At 39.4% G+C, this 21869-nt stretch overlaps 1 protein-coding gene across 1 annotated transcript in view; it reads right to left on the bottom strand.

Moving 5' to 3' along the window:
• basp1 (brain abundant, membrane attached signal protein 1) overlaps nucleotides 1-20849 on the bottom strand; it is a 51659-nt gene extending 30810 nt beyond the window's left edge. The window contains exon 1 of the mRNA XM_021612606.2: nucleotides 20667-20849. The gene's annotated coding sequence lies outside the window, so the exon portion shown is untranslated. The remainder of the gene's footprint in view (nucleotides 1-20666) is intronic.
• Between the last annotated feature and the right edge of the window lie 1020 nt (nucleotides 20850-21869).

A 21869-nucleotide genomic window follows, 5' to 3' on the forward strand; every position in this document is an offset into this window, starting at 1 on the left:
TGAATTGAATCAAAGTCTTGATGAAGTTCGCAAATGGCCTGCTGCACCGAGGTGGCACAGGAACACAAATCTGTGTCTGCATAGAGATGAATGTTACAAGTATTAACAGTGTTTCCTAGGTCATTAATATGAAAGGTGAACAATCATAGACTCAAAATCATAAACAGGCTGTATACAGTGGGGCAAAAATGTTTTTAGTCAGCCACCAGTTGTGCAAGTTCTCCCACTTAAAAAGATGAGGCCTGTAATTTTCATCATAGGTACACTTCAACTATGACAGACAAAATGAGGGGAAAAAATCCATTGTAGGAAAAAATTCACATTGTAGGATTTTTTATGAATTTATTTACAAATTATTGTGGAAAATAAGAAGTTGGTCACCTACAAACAAGCAAGATTTCTGGCTCTCACAGACCTGTAACTTCAAGAGGCTCCTCTGTCCTCCACTCGTTACCTGTATTAATGGCACCTGTTTGAACTTGTTATCAGTATAAAAGACCTGCCCACAACCTCAAAACAGTCACACTCCAAACTCCACTATGGCCAAGACCAAAGAGCTGTCAAAGGACACCAGGAACAAAACTGTAGACCTGCACCAGGCTGGGAAGACTGAATCTGCAATAGGTAAGCAGCTTGGTTTGAAGAAATCAACTGTGGGAGCAATTATTAGGAAATGGAAGACTTACAAGACCACTGATAATCTCCCTCGATCTGGGGCTCCACGCAAGATCTCACCCCGTGGGTGTCAAAATGATCACAAGAACGGTGAGCAAAAATCCCAGAACCACGCGGGGGGACCTAGTGAATGACCTGCAGAGAGCTGGGACCAAAGTAACAAAGCCTACCATCAGTAACACACTACTCGGCCAGGGACTCAAATCCTGCAGTGCCAGACGTGTCCCCTCTGCTTAAGCCAGTACATGTCCAGGCCCGTCTGAAGTTTGCTAGAGAGCATTTGGATGATCCAGACAAAGATTGGGAGAATGTCATATGGTCAGATGAAACCAAAATATAACTTTTTGGTAAAAACTCAACTTGTCGTGTTTGGAGGACAAAGAATGCCGAGTTGCATCCAAAGAACACCATACCTACTGTGAAGCATGGGGGTGGAAACATCATGCTTTGTGGCTGTTTTTCTGCAAAGGGACCAGGACGACTGATCTGTGTAAAGGAAATAATGAATGGGGCCATGTATCGTGAGATTTTGAGTGAAAACCTCCTTCCATCAGCAAGGGTATTGAAGATAAAATATGGCTGGGTCTTTCAGCATGACAATGATCCCAAACACACCGCCCGGGTAACGAAGGAGTGGCTTCGTGAGAAGCATTTCAAGGTCCTGGAGTGGCCTAGCCAGTCTCCAGATCTCAACCCCATAGAAAATCTTTGGAGGGAGTTGACAGCCCCAAAACATCACTGCTCAATAGGAGATCTGCATGGAGGATTGGGCCAAAATACCAGCAACAGTGTGTGAAAACCTTGTGAAGACTTACAGAAAACGTTTGACCTCTGTCATTGCCAACAAAGGGTATATAACAAAGTATTGAGCTTAACTTTTGTTATTGACCAAATACTTATTTTCCACCATAATTTGCAAATAAAATGTATTAAAAATCCTACAATGTGATTTGCTGGATTTGTTTTCTCATTTTGTCTGGTCATAGTTGGTGTACCTATGGTGTAAATTACAGGCCTCTCATCTTTTAAGTGGGAGAACTTGCACAATTGGTGGCTGACTAAATACTGTTTTGCCCCATTGTATCCCAGGCCTATTTTTTTTTCAAAACAGAATTATCAACAGTGTCGAACGCATTCTATAAGTCAATAGACAAGGCAGCACAGCTCTTTTTAGCATCCAAGGCATTGACAAGATCATTAACAACTTGCCTGGCTGCTGTGGTAGTACTATGCCCAGGCCTAAACCCTTATTGGTTTTATATTAAAAATAAAATTATCAGATAAAAAGTAAAAAAGTTGTACATTAGCTAAGATTCTTGAATCCTTGGTTAAAGAAGGTAGTCTTGAAATGGGGAGATAGTGGTCAAGATCATTTGTAGCGCCACCCTTATGGACTGACAGCGTATATGTGGATTTCCATGCTTTTGGAATACTTCCTTACAACATTTATTTAACAATGTTGGCTACTGAGCCAGCAATAAAAAGGGAGCTGCACACTTAAGCACACTAGGCTCCAAATGAACAGCCCCTGTTGATTGTTGGTTGTTGTCTAATGATAGCAAAGCATCCAGGATTTCTTTATCAAATAATTTCCAAAAAGAAAACTCCGTATCATTCTATAGATTTTCACCATCAACATCCAAACTACAATTTTCAAGCATTGGCTTTGAAATGCATTCAAATATATAACCCGCAGAGATAAAAATGGTGATTAAATGCATTAATGATATCAATTTAGTTGGTAATAGGGCCAGAATCTAACTACATTTTCGGGGGGAGAGAAGAGGAGACCCCCCTGTAAGCGACATAACAGCTTTCCAAAATGTAGCTGGGTTCCCTTTACATTCAGTGTATTAACATAATAAAGCAAAATCTTATTTTTATTAACTAGTTTTACTGACAGTATTCTCAAAATAGCCTGACTGTTCCCCATGCAAGATTAAAATCTCCAGCGATCAACACCTCTGGGGTAGTAACAATGGCAACTAAATCAGTGAGTTTGTTCAGTACATACTTCTGGTCGAAGGGTTAGAAAAAAATGGAATCTAACTGAAGACTTAAAGCCAACCATTCAAATGGTTTAGGAATATAGGTAGTCTTTAACAGACACAAGAAGAAGATTATTTGTAGAAATAGCAACACCACCACCACCTTTGCCTTTCGTATCAGCCCTAAACACATTGTAACCATCCATAAAACCCTGGACTCAGGTTGCTATCAGTTAACCAGTTTTCAGATTTTAAAAGCAATTCAGTGTCTGCCTGAGAGGGCCAGATCTTGACATTATCCATTTCATGTAATAAACTATGAATGTTAAGATGTAAAATGTCAAACATTTTCTGCATTTAAAATCAGTTTCTCAATAAAAGTCAGATTACTTTGAGATTTAAGAACAGGAGACTGGATTGGATTATACCTATTAGGAAAAGAAAACAAAGTAGGAATAGCAATCAGATACAACATGTTGAACTCCCATAGTGACCAAAGAGGAGATGGTAAAAACTGACTTACATATAAGGCTAATATTGTCCTCACATCAATGTAGTTGACCAAAAACCATTCCAATTTGATGACAACAGCCAGGAGCCATTTTCACCTAGGTTAAGTCCATTTTCCAAAGTAGCCAGGCCCATTCCAGAGTCAAAGTTGTCAATGAAGGACATGCCCTAGTCCTTGGTCAGATGCATTAATCATGGGTGAAGAGACCAAAGATGGCTAAAAGACTCAGTCCCGCAACAGCAAGGAGATGGAATTGGGCCTGAGACAATTAGATGTCTTGCTAATTTCTGAGCATTCTCCAAGAGCTGTAAGAAATTGTCTCTTAGCTTTACAGATTTCACACACATATGCAACGCAACTGCTTTCAGAGCAGGAATCTGTTTCTTGACGGTGGGCTTGACTTCTGATAACTCCAATACCCTAGCTCCAGGAAAACAAAGTGTATGGGTATTTCAGACCTCCAACAATCTAACCATGGAGCTTCCCATAATGGTTGATGGCTGTTGTCCATTTCGAACCGAAGCCCTCAGCCCAACCATAGCCCCACCAGGGGCTCCTCTAACTCGACCCGCACAATGATAGGAATAGCAGAACCCGCCGTTGACCCCGGTAAAGCAGAACCCACCTTAGACCCCGGCGATGCCATCACAACGTTGGCAGATACGGAAGAAACCTCCAACACTCCATGAGAAGATGGCGCCGGGACATCAGGCTCCAGAGCAGCGAAGCTATTCGATAATGTCGGCATCCCAGTCATGAATCCCGTCACCGCAGAGGGCTCAGAAAGTGGAGGACGCCACCCTCGACTTCTGATGACGTGTCTCCCCACCCGGCCAGCCAGGTCCAGGAGTGGATCATCCCGCAATTCAGCAACAAAAGGTCCCACCGACTCTATTCTCCATTGGTGAGCGAACACCTCCAAGCAGCGGCCACTCCATCGAAGATAACCTATCAGTCCAGCGCGATGCATGGCCATTGGAGTGGAGGAAAACAAGAAAATCGCAGGTGAAGAGGCCAGATGTGGAGGTCCTGGGCTGGTGTGGATACACGTGGTCTGCGGTTGTGACGCAAGTTGGACGTACTGCCAAATTCTCTAAAACAACATTGGAGACGGCTTATGGTGGAGAAATGAACATTTAATTATCTGGAAGCAGCTCTTTGACGTTCCTTTAGTCAGCATGCCAATTGCACGCTCCCTTGACATTTTTGATATCTGTGGCATTGTGATGCATGACAAAACTGCACATTGTAGAGTAATAATCATGCTGTTAAATAAGCTTCTTGATATGCCACACCTGTCAGGTGGATGGGTTATCTTGGCAAAGGATAAATGCTCACTAACAGGGATGTAAACAAATGTGAGAAAAACAAATGAGAAATATGCTTTTTGTGCATCCAACATTTCTGGGATCTTTTATTTCACCTCATGAAACATGGGACCTACACTTTACAATGTTGCATTTATATTTTTGTTCAGTTTATATAGAATCACATCTGTCTTCGGAGGCCTTAAGGGAAATGGAGTTGTTTGATGCACAGGAATTTGGCATATAATAAATGGTAGACTACTGAAAACATTCAAACGAGGCCTAGGCCTAATGATAAAACGGATGCATTTTCCGTTGGTAAGATCGCAGAATGTAGCCTTGTGTTTCTTCAATTGGCCTAAATAATAATAATCATATTGCAAGACATGTCTCTCCTTTGACATGACTGGTTTATTCCCACTACACAACAAATAAAAAAGGCCACCATTTATCTGGTAGTTTATTTAAAATATTTGACAGTATGGATAGGCCACAGTATTGTGTGCAAGGAGCGTGACATCATAGCCTATTTAATAATATAGCCTTTATCAAGGCAGGAGATTGTGTTTCTATCTTTTAATAAACAAAATATTGAACAAATTTGTGTGGGATGTAGTGTGGATGTAGCATGTATGGGCTGTAGTATATACTTTTACAATTCCTCAAGATTGTCTATTCGAACAATGTGCAAACAGTGTTTGAAACTCGCTATAGGCAAAATGCATTTTTTTTAAATTGGAAAAAAATCACTACAAAAAGATTAACATTCTGCCCATACCAATTGCGCCAAAATCTCCAAATCATATCGCAAATGAGGCAGTTTTGTTACCATAAAAAAGGTGAATGGAAGGAGTTCAATGCAAATGCAATCGAAAAATCAAACACTTATGATCAAAACAGTCTCATAAAAGAAGTTCAACAACAGGTTGAAACTGAGTGGGAAATGAAGTGTTTTCATAAAAAGGTGATGATTAATTCAAAAAGACCCATACGCATATTAGAGCTTATGCATACGCATAAGTCTATACAGTTGAAGTCGGATGTTTACATACACCTTAGCCAAATACATTTAAACTCAGTTTCACAATTACTGACATTTAATCCTAGAAAAAAATTCCCTGTATTTCTTAGGTCAGTTAGGAGCACCACTTTATTTTAAGAATGTGAAATGTCAGAATAATAGTAGGGAGAATTATTTATTTCAGATTTTATTTCCTTCATCACATTCCCAGTGGGTCAGAAGTTTACGTACACTCATTTAGTAGTTTGGTAGCATTGCCTTTAAATTGTTTAACTTGGGTCAAACATTTTGGGTAGCCTTCCAGAAGCATCCCACAATAAATTGGGTGAATTTTGGCCCAACACATTTTCTATAGGATTGAGGTCAGGGCTTTGACTTTGTTGTCCTTAAGCCAATCTGCCACAAATTTTAGGTATGCTTGGGGTCATTGTCAATTTGGAAGACCCATTTGCGACCAAACTTTAACTTCCTGACTGACGTCTTGAGATGTTGCTTCAATATATCCACATCATTTTGCTTCCTCATGGATGCCATCTTTTTTGTGAAGTGCACCAGTCCCTCCTGCAGAAAAGCACCCCCACAACATGATGCTGCCACCCCCATGCTTCACGGTTGGAATGGTGTTCTCCGGCTTGCAAGCCTCCCCCTTTTTCCTCCAAACATAACGATGGTCATTATGGCCAAACAGTTCTATTTTTGTTTCATCAGATCAGACCAGAGGACACTTCTCCAAAAAGTATAATCTTTGTCCCCATGTGCAGTTGCAAACCATAGTCTTGCTTTTTTTAAAAATTTTATGGCGATTTTGGAGCAGTGGATTCTTCCTTGCTGAGCGGCCTTTCAGGTTATGTCGATATAGGACTTGTTTTACTGTGGATATAGATACTTTTGTACCTATTTCCTCCAAGTCCTTTGCTGTTGTTCTGGGATTGATTTGCACTTTTCGCACATTCATCTCTAGGAGACAGAACGCGTCTCCTTCCTGAGCGGTATGACGACTGCGTGGTCCCATGGTGTTTATACTTGTGTACTATTGTTTGTACATATGAATGTGGTACCTTCAGGAGTTTGGAAATTGCTCAAGGATGAACCAGACATGTGGAGGTCTACAATTTGTTTTCTGAGGTTTTGGCTGATTTTCCCATGATGTCATGCAAAGAGGCACCGAGTTTGAAGTTAGGCCTTGAAATACATCCATAGGTACACCTCCAATTGACTTAAATTAGAAGCTTCTAAAGCCATGACATTTTCTGGAATTCTCCAAGCTGTTTAAAGGCACAGTCAACTTAGTGTATGTAAACTGCTGACCCACTGGAATTGTGATACAGTGAATAAGTGATATAAATCAGTCTGTAAACAATTGTTGGAAAAATGACTTATGTCATGCACAAAGTAGATGTCTTAACCGACTTGCCAAGATTATAGTTTGCTAACAAGAAATGTGTGGAGTGGTTGAAAAACAAGTTAATGACTCCAACCTAAGTGTATGTAAACTTCTGACTTCAACTGTATATGAGCCCAAGCCCCCCCAAAAAAACTATTAAAATAATGATTTTGTCATATTATACACAGCATAAAATATATATTTTTAAAACGTTTAAGATGTCTTTGGTACATTATTGGTCTAGCATATTCCAAAATTAAACATTCTAGTAATCGCCTTTGAGTGTGGACTGTATTATTATGCATACTGGATGGACTGATTACCTTACACTACAGTCCAAACTTTCTAGCCATAAATCTGGGAAAGAGAGAACGTATGTCCCAGTCGGTATTAGATATAACGTCTTGACCCTGCCTGCCTTTGGGGAAAACAACCTGTGGTTACCTAGGTTACACCAGTGGTTCACTGCAAAAACTTCACCTTTCTCAAACTATTTTCTTGTTGTCTGTTTGTTTGTCAAATACATTACATTAAGTAAAGTACAACATGTCTAAATATTATTTTTCAACATTGCCTACATAGAAAATTGTTGTGTAATGTTTATGTCCAACGGCCAATGAGCAACAATACGTTTTATCTATAATTTCTCTTCATATGACAAGGATTTGCCAGTAGATTGTCAACTTGATTCATTATGGTGACTGTAATTGTATCTGTGGTCAATGACTTTGAGCCCTCTTGGATGGGAATTTGAGAGCTCTTTATGTAGAGCTCTTCATGTAGCCATTTCACATTGGTTACAGCCTCATCTCGGGAGTTGATAGGCTTGAAGTCATACACAGCGCAATGCTTGACGCACAACGAAGAGCTGCTGGCAAAACGCACGAAAGTGCGGTTTGAATGAATGTTTACGCGCCTGCTTCTGCCTACCACCGCTCAGTCAGATACTTAGACACTTGTATGCTCAGTCATATTATATGCAACGCAGGACACGCTAGCTAATATCTAGTGATTATGATGGATTGTTTTTTGTAAGATAAATGTAATGTTAGCTAGCAACTTACCTTGGCTTACTGCATTTGCGTAACAGGCAGTCTCCTTGTGGAGTGCAAGGAGAGAGAGGCAGGTCGTTATTGCGTTGGACTAGTTACCTGTCAGGTTGCAAGATTGGATCCCCCGAGCTGACAAGGTGAAAATAAGTCGTTCTGCCCCTGAACAAGGCAGTTAACCCACCATTCCTAGGCCGTCATTGAAAATAAGAATGTGTTCATAACTGACTTGTCTAGTTAAATAAAGGTATATAAAAAAATATTTTTTTAAATCGGCACCCCAAAAAAAACGATTTCCGATTGTTATGAAAACTTGAAATCGGCCCGAATTAATATGGCCGTTCCGATTAATCGGTCGACCTCTAATACATACATGTACATACCCATACCTTTTTGAGAATATACCTTTATTATTCCCCGCAAACCTTACCACCCCAATTGGAGTAAACTAATAAACAATAACACTTAAGCTTCTGCCTTCAGTTTATTCACATTTTACAGCCAATTTTACAATAGTTGTATTTTGTTTGTTTTTAGTCCTTCCTCTATTTCTAAAGTCCATCCAGTTTGATTTCTATTTGTAACTGTAATTTCACACAATTTCTGAACCTATATACATGTTTTACATTGGTTATCTTGTTATTAGTCCCACCCTTCAGCTCCATTCAACCCCTCCCATTTATTTTGCAAAACACGCGGGGCTCTTCCCGAATAACGGGTCGCATTGGTCGTGGAAGCACTGTAGCACAAATCACCATGCCTATCTGATTGGCCAGTGCAGTAGGCACACTCGACTAGCTACAGATCTCCTGGTCCGACAGGTAGGTAGAGTTTGTCTTTTCAGACAAATTAAATGGTTCAAAATGGGAACACGTTGCCTACTCGGTGTGAAGGGCTTCTGAATCAAGTGCACCTACAGCCAACAGCACAAGACAAATCATTTAAAAAAGAGCCCAAGCCTCTGTCGTTGGCTTTTCTTACAGAAATGTTTGTGATCGACTAGGAATGTCTGGTTGGCGACCACTGGCCTAGGAATTCGGCATTTTTCAATGTTCATAATTAATCGGCTGACATTACCTTAGCTACAGAATATCTCACCACCATGTGATTCCATTAGGGTTTGGATGGGAACATAGATTTTCATACCATACCGACATAAACGATATTACCGGAAGTGCACACAAGGGGCACTATAACAAAAAAAAGATATTGATCCAGGAGGGGAATATCTCTAGTCTGGGTAACAGTATTTTTAGCTGACCTTCCACTACTTACCAAAGAGACTGGCCTTTCAGCAATTTCAACGTTCAATATGCAGCTGAATTTACAGCAGAGTTGCTCTTTGGTTGTTGGAAATAACATGAATATAATTCAATTTCAACAGATGGAGCCTTGGAAAAACTTCCCAAAAAAAGCCCAGCTAAAAATCTGATGATTCCATGTGTCATATCTACACTATTATTCTACAATAGTAAAAATAAAGATAAACCCTGGAATTAGTATGTGTCCACAATTTTGACTGGTACGTACATACGACGTTGGAAGTTTACATACACTTCGGTTGGAGTCATTATTAAAACTCGTTTTTCAATCACTCCACAAATTTGTTGTTAAACTATATTATTGGCAAGTAATTTTTCCAAGAATTGTATTTCAATTAATCACAATTCCAGTGGGTCAGAAGTTTACATACACTAAGTTGACTGTGCTTTTAAAAAAAGGCTTGGAATATTCTAGAAAATTAAGTCATGGCTTTAGAAGCTTCTGATAGGCTAATTGACATACGGATTTGAGTCAATTGGAGGTGTACCTGTGGATGTATTTCAAGGCCTACCTTCAAACTTTGTGCCTCTTTGCTTGACGTCATGGGAAAATCAAAAGAAGATCAGCCATAACCTCAGAAAAAAAAAGAATTGTGGGCATAACTGCTAAAGCATGTGTGAGCAAGGAGGCCTACAAACCTGACTCAGTTACACTAGCTCTGTCAGGAGGAGGAATGGGCAAGAATTCACCCAACTTATTGTGGGAAGCTTTTGGAAGGCTACCCGAAACTTTTGACCCAAGTTGAACAGTTTAAAGGCAATGCTACCAAATACTAATTGAGTGTAAGTAAACTTCAGACCCACTGGGAATGTGAAATAAATCACTATTTTTCTGACATTCCACATTCTTAAAATAAAGTGGTGATCCTAACTGAACTAAGAAAAACTGAGTTTAAATGTATTTGGCTAAGGTTTATGTAAACTTCCGACTTCAACTGTATGTACAGGTATATAGGGTCGCCACTTGGCTTACCACAATCACTGTAAAGAAAGTTCCTGATGACTAGCATCCCTTGGTTTTGTCTAGGCATCCACTGTCAATCAATACTACTCCAGACTGGATCCCCAAGCTGCCACCAACACGCCACTCTCATGCACACCTACATCCCAGTGTCTGCCTGCTGTGTCTCTTAAGACTAATTTATACATTACGCAAGTACGCAATGCAAAAAAGCAATTACCTACACAGCATGACGATCCTAATTGCGTTCTTGCATTGCGTTTTTGCGTAAGGTACACATTTTGCTTCAGGCCTACTGCTTTTATCCACTAAAGATAATGTTCCCGCGTTAGCGTTGACTGCATTCACGGTAAAAGGTGCATATGTTGGTTCATACAGATTGTGCAATCTAAATGTAACACTTCAGCGATACAGATTGAGTCGAGCCCTCACTCTTAAAAATAGCACATCCCGCACTACCCTCTTTTTTTGCATGTCAATCCCTTAGGCCTGTTGCCTTTTAACCCAAACTGAAGATTTGTTTATACCTGGCGCTAACATGAATCCTTTGTCCTGATCTTGTTCACATTCTGGTCGTGCCCACATTTTCATATATGCATCTATACATGCTAAATGTCCTGGTGCCTCCCTGTACGCAAATCATTTGACAAATAAGTATAATTTTGAAGAATATCTATGTCATAAGTGTTGGTGGTGCCACCTGTCAATGATTTTAGAAAGCTGGATAATGATGATTTAAATGGTTTAACTGTCAAGATCTGTCTACAATGTGTGCCTAACTACATATGAAGGTAGTTAGGCACAAGATCAGTTGGGCAAGATCAGGACAAAGGACGCATTTAGTACCAGGTATAAACGTGGCTAGACAGCATACCCCCACTTCCTTCTCTCATTCCCTAGACTCTAAAATAAAATGTGCTGCTTTGTTTGTGGACCTGTCAAGAGCTTTTGATATTGTTGATCATGCTACTTTATTGAATACGTTGTCCTTGATAGGCCTGAGCTCGGACACCTGTTCATGGTTTCATGATTATCTGAGTGACAGAACGCAGGCTATCGTGATTGATGGGTTTAAGTCCAAATTGCTTAAAGTACATAAAGGTGTTCCACAGGGGGTGGTACTAGCACCTGTTCTTTTCACTATTTATATAAATGCTATTGGTAAATCTGCAACAATAAAAAAATTAAAATTGCGAATGCTAATATTATGACCGCAATTGCCCTAACTGCTGACCTGGCTGTGACAAGGCTACAGTCAGTTGTGCAGGAAGCACTTACTGATTTAAAACTTACATAATATGGGCAAAACTAAATACATGTTGTTTTCAAGTTCTCGGAAGTTGCCTCAGATGGATTACATCTTCACTCATCGGATGGTTCTGTAATCAAAACGAGTCCCTGCATACAAATAACTTTATTTGGATTGACAATGATTTGTTTTGTTTTTTAAACATACAATTGAGCTGGTTAAGAAACTGAGATTTAAAGTGGGCTTTATTTACAGAACAAGATCTTGTCTCGCTAGTCAACAGGAAGCAGAGCCACCCTTCTACCTGTTCTTGTTCATACTGATAGTTGATACTATTTGTCAAAGTGCAGCTGTCTCTACTCTTAAACCCTTGGATGCCGTTTTTCATACCTCCCTTAGTTTGATTACTCATCACTGTATTCTTTACCAAAAGGTTGGCTGGACCTCTGAAGTCATGTAGATCACATCATTACGCATTTTTTGTTTACAAAGCCCTGCTCCACAAACTTCCGGCTTACCTAACGTCACTGTTAAGATTTAAAATTACATGTTATCAAACCCGTTCACAGGGTTGGTTAACTCTGGAGACTCCTTTGGTGTCTAAAGAGTTATGTAAAGCAGCCGTTAATTTCCTTGCACCTTACTACATGTGCAACGATCTAAAATACACTTTTTTTTTAAATAGGAAGAATTGGTGCCTCTAGGGACCTTTTTACTGTGTTTTTCTGATTGTATTTTGCTTTTCATGTGTCGTTGTGAATAATACCGTGTATTCAGAACCACATTCCTGTAAAGCTTAGAGAACATCTCATGTTAAATACTGTTGAAGTAATATGGCTACAGGTTCATCTGGGAAGCTGCTTTAGACCACCAAGTATGATGTGTGTGGAATGCTTGATAATGTATGTGATATCAACAGAGAGGTATATTTTCAGGGTGAATTAAATATTGACTGGCTTTCATCAAGCTGCCCACTCAAGAAAAAAATGTAAACTGTAACTAGTGCCTTCAACCTGGTTCAGGTTATCAGTAAGGGAAGTTACAAATAGCACAGGAATCAACATGTACTGATCACATCTTTACTAATGCTGCAGATATGTGCTTTAAAGCAGTATCAAAATCCATCAAATGATCACAATAGAGTTGCCATGTCTAGGAAAATCTAAGTTCCAAAGTCTGGGCCTAATAGTGTATAAGAGGTCATAGAATATGTTTTGTAGTGATTCCTATGTTGATGATGTAAATAATATTTGTTGGTCCGTGGTGTGTAATGAGGAGCAACCAGATGCTGGACATTTTTATGAAATTGCTTATTCCAGTTACTTAATAAGCAGGCACCCATTAATAAAATGACTAAAAACTGTTAAATCCCCTTGGATGGATGAGGATTTGAAACATTGTATAGTTGAGAGAGATGAGGCAATAGGAATGGCAAATACGTCTGGCTACGCATCCGATTGGCAAATGTACTGAAATTTGAGAAATTATGTAACTAAACTGAATAAAAACAAGAAACTATACTATGAAACAAATATCAATTTTATAAAGATGAGGAAAAATCTTTGGAGCACCTTAAATTACATTTTTGGCAAAAAAAAGCAAACTCAGCTCCATCATGCATTGAATCAGATGGCTATTTCATCACACAATCCACTGATATTGACAATTACTTGAATTATATTTTTTATTGCCAAGATTAGCAAACTTAGCAAACATGCCAGAAACAAAACACTGAAACTACACATCCAAGTTTAACTGATCAAATTATGAAAGACAAGCATTGTAGTTTTGAAATCCGTAAAAAGAGTGTGGAAAGGTGAAAAAAATATTGTTGTCAATCAACAATGACAAGACACCGGGGTCTGACAACTTGGATGGAAAACTACTGATCATATTGACAATGATAAGCCACATGGGTCTGACAACTTGGACGAAAAATTACTGAGGATAACAGCGGACGATATTGCCACTCCTATTTGACACATCTTCAATCTAAGCCTACTAGAAAGTGTGTGCCCTCAGGCTTGGAGGGAAGCAAAAGTCATTCCGCTAGAATAGTAAAGCCCCGTTTACTTTATCAAATAGCCGACCAAAATCAGCCTGTTATCAAACCTTAGTAAGCTTGGTGTTTGACCAGATACAATGCTATACTACAGGAACAAATTGACAACAGACTTTTAGCACGCTTTTAGGGAAGGAATTCAACAAGCATGGGACTTACACAAATTACTGATTGGCTGAGAGAAACTGATGATAAATAGATTGTGGGGGCTCTTTTTTTAGACTTCACTATGGTTTTTGACATTATCGATCATAGTCTGCTGATGGAAAAACGTATGTATTATGGCTTTACACACCATGCTATATTATGGATACACAGTTACCTGTTTAATAGAACACTGAGGATGTTCTTTAATGGAAGCCTTTTCAACATAAGAGTCAGGCATTCCCCAGGGCAGCTGTCTAGGCCCCTTACTTTTTTCAATCTTTACTAAAAACATGCCACTGGCATTACTAAAGATATGCCACAAAGCAGATCCTACAGGCTCTAGTTTTTTCAGTCGTGTGGTCTGGTGCCACAGAGGGACCTTGGAAAACTACAAATTGCTCAGAACAGGGCAGCACGGCTGGCCCTTAAAAGTACACAGACAGCTAACATTCATGAAATGTATGTAAATCGCTCATGGCTCAAAGTGGAGGAGAGATTGACTTCATCACTACTTGTTTTTGTAAGAAGTGTTGACATGCTGAATGCACCGAGGTGTCTGTTTAAACTACTAGCACACAGCTCAGACACCCATGCATACCCCACAAGACATGCCACCAGTCAAGAACAGACTATGTGAATCACAGTACTACATAGAGCCATGGCTACATGGAACTCCATTCCACATCAAGAAACTGATGCAAGCAGTAGAATCAGATTTAAAAACAGACGAAAATACACTTTATGGAACAGTGGAGACTGAAGAGATACAGGAACAGACACACGCATACAAACAGATATTGTAATATTGTTGTATGGTGGTATTATACATTTTTGTATTGTAGATATGTAGTGGTGTAATAATTTTCTCTTGTTTTATTAGCAGCTAATGGGTTTCCCTAAAAAATACAAATATTTTACTGTGTATATGAATGTGTAGTTTAATGTATCTTGTGGTGCTATACAGGGCTCATCTGGAAAAGAGACCTTTGTCTCAGCATTGACTCCCTGTCAAAATAAAGGTTAAATAAAATTTAAAAATTCCCTCTACCTCTGTCTGACTGACCGGGCTGGTCTTATTAAGACAGCTTCTCATTGACCCTTTCACTGTGTGGTTGAGTGGGCAGCATCAGGGCAGACATGGGCAGCCACAACACAGTGGTCAGGTCTGCACAGAGTGGCCAGGCAGATAGGGGAGGCGCTGGGAGACCGGGTACTGTCCTCCAAACCCCATGCTAGAGAGGGGTCCGGACACACACACACACACACACTTTCTTGTTAATACACAGATACATTCTCTCTCTGCAATACACTCAAAGCACACAATGCTCACTCACCCCAACATGCACATCTATAACCCCTCCCCAACACACAATTGAATGTTTTTGACAAGCCTTTGATTCCCCTCTTGCCCTATAAAAAAAACGTTGAGAAAATACTGTAATATTCTCTTCAGCACCCACTCTTGAACACTCACACACTAAATGAAAGCTGACTTAACTAGGACTCACAACGGTATCCCATCATATCTTACATGATTTAAGCCACTCATCTCTCTCTCTCTCTCTCTACCTCTAACCTAGGACCAGATTTGCTAAGCTTTTACCAAGCATTTGCACCTTGTATTTTCAGAAGGGAATAAGACATTTGGTTACACTTTATTTGGATAGTCCATCGTAGATGCTCTACAGACTATCAGTAACATTTCAACTAACTATATAACCTTAACCTATTTAGCGTAGGGGTGGAGTTTAGGGTTAACTTAATTTGCATTCCACATTGTTCTAAGTAATAGCATGGCTTCAATCGCATTGATATAAGGACTAGGCCTACTGTGAATTGACTCATGGACATGCCAAACATGGTCCATAAGCAAGATTAAATTCATTATTCATAAGGCCTAAAAAGAGAATATATTTATAAATTCTATAACGAACAACATTACCACTAAAAGCAGCTTTTGGTTGGTCTTAAATATCCATTAGCGCTGCCTGAAATTAGCAATTTGGATCATGTTTAAGGGCACACCTCAAATATTTACCCCCCCCACCCATCTGAGCGCAAGCTGACGTAAGACAGGTAAATGACCAAACCTGGCGTTAGGGCTGGAAAATGCCAGTGTGGCAGTAGTGCATGACGATTGCAAAGTAGCGTGCATTGGACACTAGTGCCGCCTTAGTGCCAGCCAAAAATAGAGCCCATTGTATAAAATGATAAATTTGACAGCAAATGCAGAGCAAATTTGGCTAAAAGTTAGGCTCTGTCTTGGATATGGTCACATCAAGGTATCTTGAATCGGTTTGAGGGTATGCCAATTCTGGCTGCATTAAATAGCATTGTCAGTTTGTATTGCAGTCATGATTTCTTGGCAGACAGGGTGTTGTGTGACAGATGGTACTCACAGTATAGAGACTGGGGATGAGGAAATGTTGCATTGCTGTTATATCTGAAGCATGACCGTAGTGGGCATAAAACACACTACTGTTCAAAAGTTTGGGGTCACTTAGAAATGTCCTTGTTTTTGAAAGAAAAGCACGTTTTTTGTCCATTAAAATAACATCAAATTGATCAGAAATACAGTGTACACATTGTTAATGTTGTAAATGACTATTGCAGCTGGAAACTGACGATTTTTAATTGAATATCTACATAGGCATACAGAGGCCCATTATCAGCAACCATCACTCCTGTGTACCAATGGCACGCTGTGTTAGCTAATCCAAGTTTATCAGTTTAAAAGGCTAATTGATCATTAGAAGACCTTTTTGCAATTATTTTAGCACAGGTGAAAACTGTTGATCTGATTAAAGAAGCAATAAAACTGGCGTTCTTTAGACTAGTTGAAGAGCTGGAGCATCAGCATTTGTGGGTTCGATTACAGGCTCAAAATGGCCAGAAACAAAGGATTTTCTTCTGAAACTCATCAGTCTATTATTGTTCTGAGAAATTAAGGCTATTCCATGTGAGAAATTGAAGATCTCGTACAATTCTGTGTACTACTCCCTTCACAGAACAGCGCAAACTGGCCCTAACCACAATAGAAAGAGTGGGAGGCCCCGGTGCACAACTGAGCAAGAGGACAAGTACATTAGAGTGTCTAGTTTGAGAAACAGATGCCTCAAGTCCTGAACTGGCAGCTTCCAGCTACACTAGTCATTTACAACATTAACAATGTCAACACTGTATTTCTGATCAATTTGATGTTTTTTTAAATGGTCCAAAAAAAGTGTTTCTTTCAAAAACCAGAACATTTCTAAGTGACCCCAAACTTTTGAAAAGGTAGTGTACATGTTTTCATTTAGACATTTTGCAGGAGAAGGGAATCATATTGCCTATAGGCTACCATAAGTGCAGGATACTATTTGTTCAATTGTTTGTTTTTTCTAAATCGAGAAACATAAACATTATATGATTAAATACTCCCTATGACTCCTAGTACTTTCTAAGGAACCCATCCTATTAACTGTAAAATGGTCTAATGTAGTCGTCAAAGGGCCATTTTATATTATTTCAACATTGGTTTGGGATTTTTGTTTGTTCTTTATTTTGTCAATCTAAATGAATATACTTACATTCTGCCTATTAGCATGAATCCCAGCCAAAAGCTAATTAGAGGTTTAGTGGGTGTGGCTAGAGTTAGCAGTGAGGGCAATGTCCTGAGCACCTGTCTATGTTCCTACTACATTCTCTGTACCCTCTGTCCAAGTGTGCTAACTGCTTGGTTTTCAATTAAAACAGAAACAGTATTATGTGAACGTGAAACACATAATCCCATTCATTGGCAGTTCAACAAAGAAGCCATGTGTGTTAAATTTTCTGCTTCCACCCGTGGAATTGGATCCCCTAAATAAGACATACCATTGCACCCTACCGGTAACATCAAAACCCCAAAAATAAATAAGATAATATGCAGCTAGCCATAAGCTTACAGCAACACCATTCCTGTATTCGTAATCATTTAGTCTACTTTGCAACGGTTTCACAATTTATCAGTAACGTTCTCCGTAACAGTTACAGAAATGTTTTTCTTGCTGTGAATATGATAGGTGGTTGTTTATCTACCTTAGTTAAATGCACTGACTAAATCGCTCTGGATACATTTCTGCTAAAAGCCTAAAATGTAAATGTACTCTTTCAAAGCATGCTGAGTATTATTCTAAATGAACTCACCCCCAAACAAGACCGTATTTGGTCTGCCCGGACTGGGCCAAATCTGAACCAATCATAGATTAAGTACAATACAGCACAGTACAGCAGAGCAAAGTTGCATTTAGTTCAGCACAATACAGTAGAGTAGGCCTACAGTAGAGTTTACTTCATAGAGTACAGTCAAGTAGAGTGGAGTTCAGTACAATATAGTACATTATACTGAACTTTACTATACTGTACTCACACTTAATTTACTGTATGAACGTTACTGTTCTGTACTCTACTGTACAGGCCGATAGCGATGGATCTTCGGTTTACGAGTTTTTTAACAATGCATTGTTCCTACAATGACTGAATATGTAACATACATTTCCCAAAACATCACACAGATAGAATGGTCACTAAGTGTATCGTTGGAGCATATGTCGATACTGACAGGATCTCGCTTCAGCGTTCTCAATTCAAATCTTACCTTAACATTAGAATTATTTCAAAATACTGATGACAGATCAGCTCCTAGAGAAATATTTCCACAACAGCTGCAAATATTGACTTATTCTAATGCTTACCCAATAAAAATGCATTAAATCACAGTTTTGGCACGTTAGGCTACACATCATTAAATATATTGAGACAAATTACAGACAGTAGCCTAGCCTACAAGTAACAAAATAGAACTTAACTGAACATGAAATGTATTTTAATATAATTCAAATAGCCTACTGTTTATTTTAATGCAGTCATCTCAGTTTTCATTTAAATCATATTTTTTATACTTTGTATCAATTGCAAAGACATTGGCAACTTTGTATTTGCAGTCAACTTTGTTCTGAACTAATCTGCGGTCACAGATAGAAAAATAAATCAAGTGACACAGGAGGGTAAAACAGTATATAACAACGCGCTGTGCATCAAGTGGTCTGAGGCAGGCATTCGATTGCGTTCATTTTCAAGTGCAACGTTAACGCTGGTTCTGGGAAACAGCTCGGAGATTTAACGATGATCCTACGAAGGTTCTAATGATGAACTTAACATGCTTTTGGGAAACCGGGCCCTGAACCATAGCCCTTATATCAGTGTGAATGCTATTGTAAGTAATAGGGGGGGGGGGGGGGCTGAGGAGTATTTCTGTCTGTAATGGCCTTGATTTGGCCCAAACATAGACGTTTATGTTTCACAAGTTTGGACAGCACAGTAGATCACAGCAGAGTACTATAGTGAAGCACCAGACGGCTGTGGAGTTTGAAATTAAGGCCAGTCCCAATCGGTGAAAAGGGATTACTTTGGACGTCCATGGACTTCGGATGGTGCTCACTAGGCTATATCTTAGTTTATGGGATGAGTTATTCAGCCATAATTTCATAGCAGCATCGAATAGACACCAGGTTGCCTCCAATTTATAGCCAATTGCCCTCCTGCAGATGTAATGATGATACCCAAATGATGAGTTAAAATGATATGCATCCATAGCAGAGCAGTTACTGAAATGCATTAAGCTGCTTCTTGACAGGTGGCTTAAGTATAGGCGACAGTGTAGCTTGATGCAGAAACCAAAATTGCATTGCCTACAAACATGCATTAAAGGAAACCGAACCCTAGCTATTTTAATTGTCATTGAATAATAGCCAAATGTTTAGGTCATACATTTTATAATATAATACGTCAAATCGAAATGTCTCATTCCCGCCCTAATCACTGTCGTAAAAAAGAGAACCCGTGCACATTCTCACATCTCTCGATTTTCGAAATAAAGTAGTATTTTAGGCTATCGATAAGGATACCGATCTACGGGACACGCGACAGGCAATTGATAAGCAAGGTAGAATATCATGCATCCAGCAATCCACACCCTAAAAGCAATGCGCATGCGTCCCAACCAAACAAAGGACTTGGCATTACTGATCGAAGTTTGACTCCAACCCAATAGTATTTGAGATGTAATTGCAACGATGGACACTAAAAATGATATAAAACGATATTTTACTTATTATTTAACCGAATCAGATATGATGCTAAATATTTTAATGATGCTAAAGAGTCTTGCGAAAGGATAGGCACTCTAGTAGCCTACACCGCCTTCTCATCACACATGCCATACAAGAATTGAGCATCTCCTATTTGTGCACATTCAGATGAAATATGATATTAATAAATCAGTCACCTATGACATAATTCGGTCGCGTTCAGATCTGATGATAAGACTGTGTGTGTGTGTGTTACATGTAGCACAGCTAATGTGTCACACCTCCATACACAAAGAGGTGGGGCAAATAATCTTATTTCTGGAATTACTATAATTTCCATTTGGAGAGATGTTCCACAATCTCTATAAAATGTGGAGTTTCTGTGCATTTGGTTAGCCTAAATTGTGATCTTTGTGCATCATTAGCACACAATGTTTGTAATCAGTCATGTTTACTTTTAAAGAGCTCATACATTAATAAACTACACTATCATCAAAACATGTAAAACACTTGTATGGAGGAAAAGGTCCATACTCCACCAGACATTGTGCACGAGAAAGAGAACACACCCCTTTATCTTGACATTTTGTCGGTAGAGTTGCATAGAAGGGAAAACGGACTAATTATGACATTTCCATTGCAAACAAGGTCACTCATACATTTTTAGGATTTGTCCACGTAAACATTGTCAAGTCCATTTGCTCAGAAGTGCTCATTTTTTTGTCAAATACACCCCATTATCCAACGTGCGCTCTAGCTATCCAAATGGATAGGTGAAAAGCAAAAATCAACACACCAGGAAAATAAAACGGTTTGAAAAAGCGCACTTGAGCAATTGTTAATGATTTTCAAAAATAATATTCAATGGAGTGATTCTTACCGTTGACAGTGAAGTTACAAAGCCCTCCTTTCAGTAAGTGTAGTTTATCAAGCGGCTTCGCCTGTGCGCGTGGTAGCTTGTGCCTATTATGGTAGTGTTCTGCGTGGCTCACTCTGGATTTCTCTGGCGCCACGCACGCGTACACGCACACGCACGCACACGGTTCACTCCATTCTGGCGATCATTTGGGCGCGCGGCGCTGCTTAGAAGTGGAGTGCTGATCTACAAATGCCTCAAGGGGCTTTCACATGGGCCACGATAGGCATTCGATTATGTGTAGAGACCATCGGTCCCGGTTGTTATCAGCTCGAATGTTCTCGTTAAAACATTGGTTGATTGGTTTACAAGATTCACTCTGCTCATTGGTCAAACATGCACAGCACCTGCTCTTGACTTCACCTAATTTCATACTTTGGAGCCTAGAGTGCTGATCCATTAGACGCTCCTCACAGGCATGAGCAACACAAACCACACTGCTTGTAAAACTGCTTGCGTTTTTTTGCAGCCCTCTGCCCTAATCCCAATGATGTCTGTGAAACCGTTGCCCTTACAGCTGCCCTTAAGGAGTTTACAAAGCCGCTTACACAGCCCCCTTAAAGGCGAGTTTACACATCTTGTACAATTATCATCTTTCATTCATCAAATCAAATGTTATTGGTCACAGACAGATATTTAGCAGATGTTATTGTAGGTGTAGCGAAATGCTTGCTTCCTAGCTCCAACAATGCAGTAGTATCTAACAATTCACAACAATACACACAAATCTAAAGTAAAGAATGGAGTTAAGAAATGTATTAATATTAGGAAAAGCAATGTTGGAGTGGCATTGACTAAAATACAGTAGAATACAGTGCCTTGCGAAAGTATTCAGCCCCCTTGAACTTTGCGACCTTTTGCCACATTACAGGCTTCAAACATAAAGATATAAAACTGTATTTTTTTGTGAAGAATCAACAACAAGTGGGACACAATCATGAAGTGGAACGACATTTATTGGATATTTCAAACTTTTTTAACAAATCAAAAACTGAAAAATTGGGCGTGCAAAATTATTCAGCCCCCTTAAGTTAAAACTTTGTAGCGCCACCTTTTGCTGCGATTACAGCTGTAAGTCGCTTGGGGTATGTCTCTATTAGTTTTGCACATCGAGAGACTGAAATTTTTTCCCATTCCTCCTTGCAAAACAGCTCGAGCTCAGTGAGG

Source organism: Oncorhynchus mykiss, chromosome 8 (assembly GCF_013265735.2).
Source record: "Oncorhynchus mykiss isolate Arlee chromosome 8, USDA_OmykA_1.1, whole genome shotgun sequence".
Taxonomy (NCBI): Eukaryota; Metazoa; Chordata; class Actinopteri; order Salmoniformes; family Salmonidae; genus Oncorhynchus; species Oncorhynchus mykiss.